Consider the following 5,969-nt stretch of genomic DNA (forward strand, 5'->3'; position numbering starts at 1 on the left):
GTACTTGTTAACTTCACACACAATCAGCGACATCTTTATAATTATACTATTATTAGCTAATGCACACAATACAAGTTGAGTAGAGATCGTTGGGAGTGTGCGGGGATGAAGGACTCCGTGGGGTCAGGGATTTTTATTTATAGTACCTCGGGGCTCTTCTCGGTGCATATTTTGTTTACTGTTCTTTTTGATATTTAATAATATATTTAAGCAAAACCAACAATGATAAAATATATATGTATTGCCATTCTCTTCATCAGTAAATCCTAGTGAAGCAAAGCCTCTTCTTTCAGTGATAAAACTGATAGGGTTTTAATTTATCCCAAGTAGGACCTCAGGGCGTGCATCGCTAGATTGGCCGTCTTGGCCCAATTATTTAAGCAGTGAAAGACAATAGTTAGTTGGGGAGGGAGGGTGGAGGGAGATTGGGGAGTGGTAACACTAACTTTCTTCAAGGTACAACAGAGTATAGGATAAGGACAGGACGGCCAAACGAAGACTGGCTCATATAAACAACAAAAAACTTCCCCGCCACACCACACCCTCCGCTCATTGTCACCCCGCGCAGGCAACGGGAGAAAGATGAAACGTGCCGATTTGACGCCACCTTCGCTGAGCTACGCACGAGTCATCAAATATTATATTCAAAACAAAAAGCAGTATGTGCTAAATTTTTAATTTTATCAAAATTTTAAAATTGAAGTTTTTTGTTTGGTTGACATGCTAATCTACGGAAAATATAGGGCGGCACAAAACAACTTCGCTCTATTTACCGACCGCCAGTGGTGTGTTTGTGTGTGTGTGTGTGTGTGTGTGTGTGTGTGTGTGTGTGTGTCGAACCTAGCAAGTAGCAAATCCGATTTTTTGTTTTCTTTTGTCCATCTCTTGTCACCACTCCTTTCTATCGCAGTGTTGTCATTTAAAATAATACAATAATATTAAAATTTCGTTTGGTGTTTTTACTAATCAAATAATATGAGTTTCATTAGTTTCTTCCTTCCAAAAAACCCAGTTATAACGTCTGAATTTTAAAAAAGTCCAATAGAATATTTGGGGACCCCGATAGCTCAGTTGATAGAGCACTCTCTTTATACGCAAAGGGCCAGACATCGATCCCGGGTGCAGTCGATTTTTTTTCTGAATCCCTGTCTACTCAGCAATGAATGGGTAGCTGAGTTTGTTAGATCTGGTGAAAAGTCACCACCGACCCCTCTTATCACCTCATCCACTCCCTCTTATTATAACTTCACGTCTCTCTCTTACTCTTCAATGCTCGCTGCCCTCTAATGTGTGTGTGTGTGGGGGGGGGGGGGGGGGGGGGGGGGGGGTAGGAGTTGCGTGTGTGTATCAACGCCACGAACAACTCGATCAACGCCTTGGGCGATGCCATTATCTCCGTTAATGGGGATAAATTTCAAATTTTATTAAATTATCGAAGTAACAATGAAGTACGGTGAGCAAATAAAGAAGGCATCACCCCTCTTCTTTAATTAGGTTACAATTTGAAATGAGTGTGACTACTCCGTGTGTTTTACTCCTGTAGGCCACGGTTTTCATCGTGTAGCGGTCTTTAACGGTTCAAGAATGAACGATCCCACGCTCTCAAAGGTCAAACCGGTTCGAATTTCCAACAGTCTCTCAGGAATGTTCAATGTCGAAAAGGACCGGTCCTTGCGGTCTTCATTTCCCAAGGACCGTAGGACCGTGGTCCTTAAGCTTGCCAAGGACCGCCCCGCACTACTGTATACACACATGAAGGTCAAATTCATCTATATAACTCTTCAAAATCCCTAAACGTCTTTTGACGAGTAACTCAGCCGCTCCCTTCGTCTTCACTCTTTTCTCACCCGTCAACACAGTCTGCACCCATCCTTTCACTGTTGCTGAGTCTGTCATTATTGTGACACGTGTCACTTCCCACTTCAGTGCCAGATTGACCCCCTTCATTAATGCCTCCAATTCAGTTACGTCGATGTGTTTGAAATCGTCTGTTTTTTCGCAACCACGCTGCGTCCTCTACCACTTTATCTCCACTTTATAATAAACAACCCAAGGCAATATTACTTGCATCACACCATACAATTCCAGTCTCTGACCTCAAAACTCGCCATATTCCTCTCACGGGATCATCATTCTTCACTCTTCGCAACACATCCTGTAGTATCTCGATTGCTCTTTTGTTGACTCCATCGCTCCATTTATTTCCCCCAGCTACTCTCTTGATATAGCTGCATGCCACATGAAGCCACCCAGCAATTCAGATAATGTCCGATTAGTTTTCCACATATTATTGAAAACAGCTCTCTTTTGCCAATACTATCAGATACAACCTCCGGCACTTCGTTCCCCCGTGAAAACATTAATCTCCCATCTCCGCTTTTTGATATGCGCAATCCTAGTGCAGCCCCAGCAGTCAATGACTGGCGGTTTGGTTACTAGCCCCCATTCTTTCAAGTGAGTAATCAACGCATTTGCAGACATACTATTTTCGTCTAAAAGAATGTCATCAACATATGATATTGTTGCACGTTTCACTTCACCAGCTTTCCCCAATATTGTCTTTAGAATTTTTGACATTATCCGTGGTGCTGAACTCAAGCCGAACCCCAACCGTGTGAGACAATAAGTTGTACCCTTGTAGTTTACCAACTGGTAACCCCAAAGATCTTCCGCAACTCTTATCTGGAGACCTACAATCGTCTCAGCTCTGCTCTGTCTCCACTCTCACAACGTCTCGCTACATATATCCGTAAAATCATCACCCGTGTGACAGTTGGCATGCTTATTCAGCTCCCTGAAATCCAAGACTGGCCTGACCTTGCTCTTCGTCGGTTGAACAACAGCCATTAAAGGAATCACTCCCGATTTAACTTTTTTATTCCGTGGCATCAGAATACCTTCCTCAATCCATCTATCCACTTCCTTTTCAAAGCCATCCTTAACTGTACCTTTTAAATTCCGATCATAACATTCAACCGTATTTTCTAATACATGTGGCTCCGTTTTCCATGTCCATTGCACCGTCCGGTGCCTTCCATCAAATACTGCTGTAAAATCACTGTCTCCAATCACCTCATCCATCAATTTCCCATCGTCAACTTTTTCCTTTTATCTAGCAACACACTCGCTGTCTTTCACAACCCTGTCTCCGCATTCATCAATTTTATTGTCATTTGATACATTTTCACTCACGGCCTTTTTGATCACAAGAACGGCACTGCAGCTGTTACCGAATTTAATCTTTCCACTTCTGATTGTCACACCCCCAACTCATTAATAACTTCCATTCCAATGATAACCTTCACGTCACCAAATATAGAATCTGCTACAAACGGTTTCACCGACACCACTGTCCCTTCTATTTCCAGTCGCACATCTTGTTCACCATAACACGCCACCCGCGACCCGTCAAACGCAAATATATAGTCTCTTCCTTTACATTGTCCAGCTCCAACCAAATTCGAACTAACCACCGTCGTCATGCACCCTGCATCTACCAATGCCTTTACTCCTTTCTATTTGCCTGCATGAATTATTATTACTGGGAGAGAGTGCGCCCCTGTGTAACTCGGGTAACTGCTGGCGCACCAGTGACCCACACTTCGTTTCCCTATTGTGTGTTCAGACTTGCGCAACGATTCGCTAAATTCCCTTTTTTTGTTGCACCTAAAGCACCGTACTTCTGTCACATTTTGGTCACAGTTCTTTTTCATGTGTGGCCCACCGCAACGGAAACAACCACTAAACGGTTTTGTCTGCTCACCTAAGCTTCTTGTGGGTAGTGGTTCTCACTGCCGCTGCAACACACCCTTTGTTGGCAGTAAGAATTCGAGCTTTATTAAGCAGGCCCGCCATTGACATATGAAATACATTTTCAACTTGCTGAAGCTCACGCGATATTGCATCAGGAAAACCGTTAACAAAACACAACTTCACCAATCTATCCAACCCTTCGCCATTAAATCCAGCCAAACCACCAAGCCTCCTCAACTCCGTGCAAAACACATCAACTTGTTCACCCACCCATCTCTTTTCCATCATCTTTTTATGCGCCACAAACGGCCCGTCGGCAGACGCCTCGATCAAATGCTGTTCAATTTCTCCCGCATTCGACTGCTGCACCTCATCCAACTGCAAAATACAACGCCAATGCATCTCCCTCCAGATATAAAGGTAAGAAATTTTCAACCTGCGTTATGCCTTTCAACTTTGCTACCAGTCTCACCTTCTTTATCCAGGCAATGATGTCACCCTCACCAGAAAACGACCGAATCACTTCATTTACATGTACTGCTGCCATAATAATATAATTTAATAAAAATAAAGTTCTGCCGAAATAGCTTTTGATTTAATCTACGCGAAACAACAATCAAATAATATCAATATCTTTATCTACTCTTTCTGTCGGCTTTTTCACTTGACAACACAATTATCACTGCTCTGTTCAATTATTGTTTTTACACCCTTTAGCACAGAGTCCCAAAAATTGCGTGCACTTCAATTAACAAATGACAATAATATTTATATTTCCTCGCAAATATGTATATCTATACTTGTTGCTAACATTTGTATGTCTGTTTTCATGTTTCTTTTTATTCTCGATATTTTATTGTAAAGCGCATAGAGCCCTCCAACGGGAATATTTGCTATATAAGCGCAATTTATTATTATTACTATTATTATCATCATCATCATCATCATCATCATCATCATCATCATCATCATCATCATCATCATCATCATCATCATCATCATCGTTATTATTATTATTATTAGTATTATCATTATTATTATTATTATTATTATTATTATTATTATTATTATTATTATTATTATTATTATTATTATTATTATTATTATTATTATTATTATTATTATTATTATTATTATTATTATTATTATTATTGTTGTTGTTGTTGGTGTAAGTATTGTTATTTTGTGGTTATAAATACTATCATTCTATTTTTGTACCACAATTATTAGTATTTCCATCTTATTTTGTTGGTTTCGTTTAGCACCCTTTTTATCTCTTTCATGTACCTTGCCATCAACTTGTGTGATTTATTGGCGAAGGCCCAACAATATATAAATTTGAAACTATACTTGAAACTCTATTCACGATTAATACCATTATTGTTTACGCATCATAAAAGATGGCGGAGATTGGCCAATAAAAAGCGGCTGTTGTCCTTTCTGCTCCTCTCCTTTTTCTGTGATACAGACAAAGGCTTAGAGATGCCAGATGGCCAACGTGAGTGGCCAATTAAAGCTAACATTTACTATACCGAGAATCGTGTTTCTTTCATTTATTTAGATATTTTTAAATCTCAAAAACATTTTTTCATATTCTATTTGATTTTTTGTTGATCAATACCGATGAATTTTTCGAGGGTCTCAGGATATCATTAAAGTTTTGTTTGGCCTCTCTCTGTTTTTTAAGTCGAAATCTAAGGAACTCTGGACATCTGGCAACCGTACCGAGGCGATGAAAAAGAGACTCAAGAATAGAAACGGATCAGGATTGCCAGTTTGGCATTTTAAATGCCAGATTCCAAAAATCTGGCATTTTTGAAAACCGTTTGGCATTAGAAAAATCATTTGGCATTTGGCATTTTCATTTGGCATTTTCTTTTCTTGTATATTATACTTCAAATGACACCTTTTCTTAATTATTTCTAAACGCGTAAAAACAAATCTCTTCACATCGGAAAACTTTGCTATTAAAACTCACACCCTGAACTAGCCCTGCCTCCCTCAGATATTCACTCAAATTCAGCCCTCGACAAGTATCCTCGTAAGTTTTAAAAAAGAAAAGAAAACACGCAAGCCACCAGGATATGATAGTAAATTGTCTATCAAAAGTGAGTAGTTTTCTTAGTGGGGGTGGGAGTCAACAGACTTTGGCATTTTTTGAGTGTTTTGGCATTTTTTGAGTCTTTCCCTGGCATTTTGTTGAAAAATAATCTGGC

General features: G+C 39.9%; 1 pseudogene; it reads right to left on the bottom strand.

The window, feature by feature from the left end:
- The window catches only part of LOC144963693 (uncharacterized), a 5,126-nt pseudogene extending 2,549 nt beyond the window's left edge, over positions 1 to 2,577 (bottom strand).
- Positions 2,578 to 5,969: the final 3,392 nt, after the last annotated feature.

The sequence above is a fragment of the Berghia stephanieae genome, chromosome 2 (genome assembly GCF_034508935.2).
Source record: "Berghia stephanieae isolate SIO BIC M18660-M18661 chromosome 2, UCSD_Bste_1.3, whole genome shotgun sequence".
In the NCBI taxonomy this organism is placed as follows: Eukaryota; Metazoa; Mollusca; class Gastropoda; order Nudibranchia; family Aeolidiidae; genus Berghia; species Berghia stephanieae.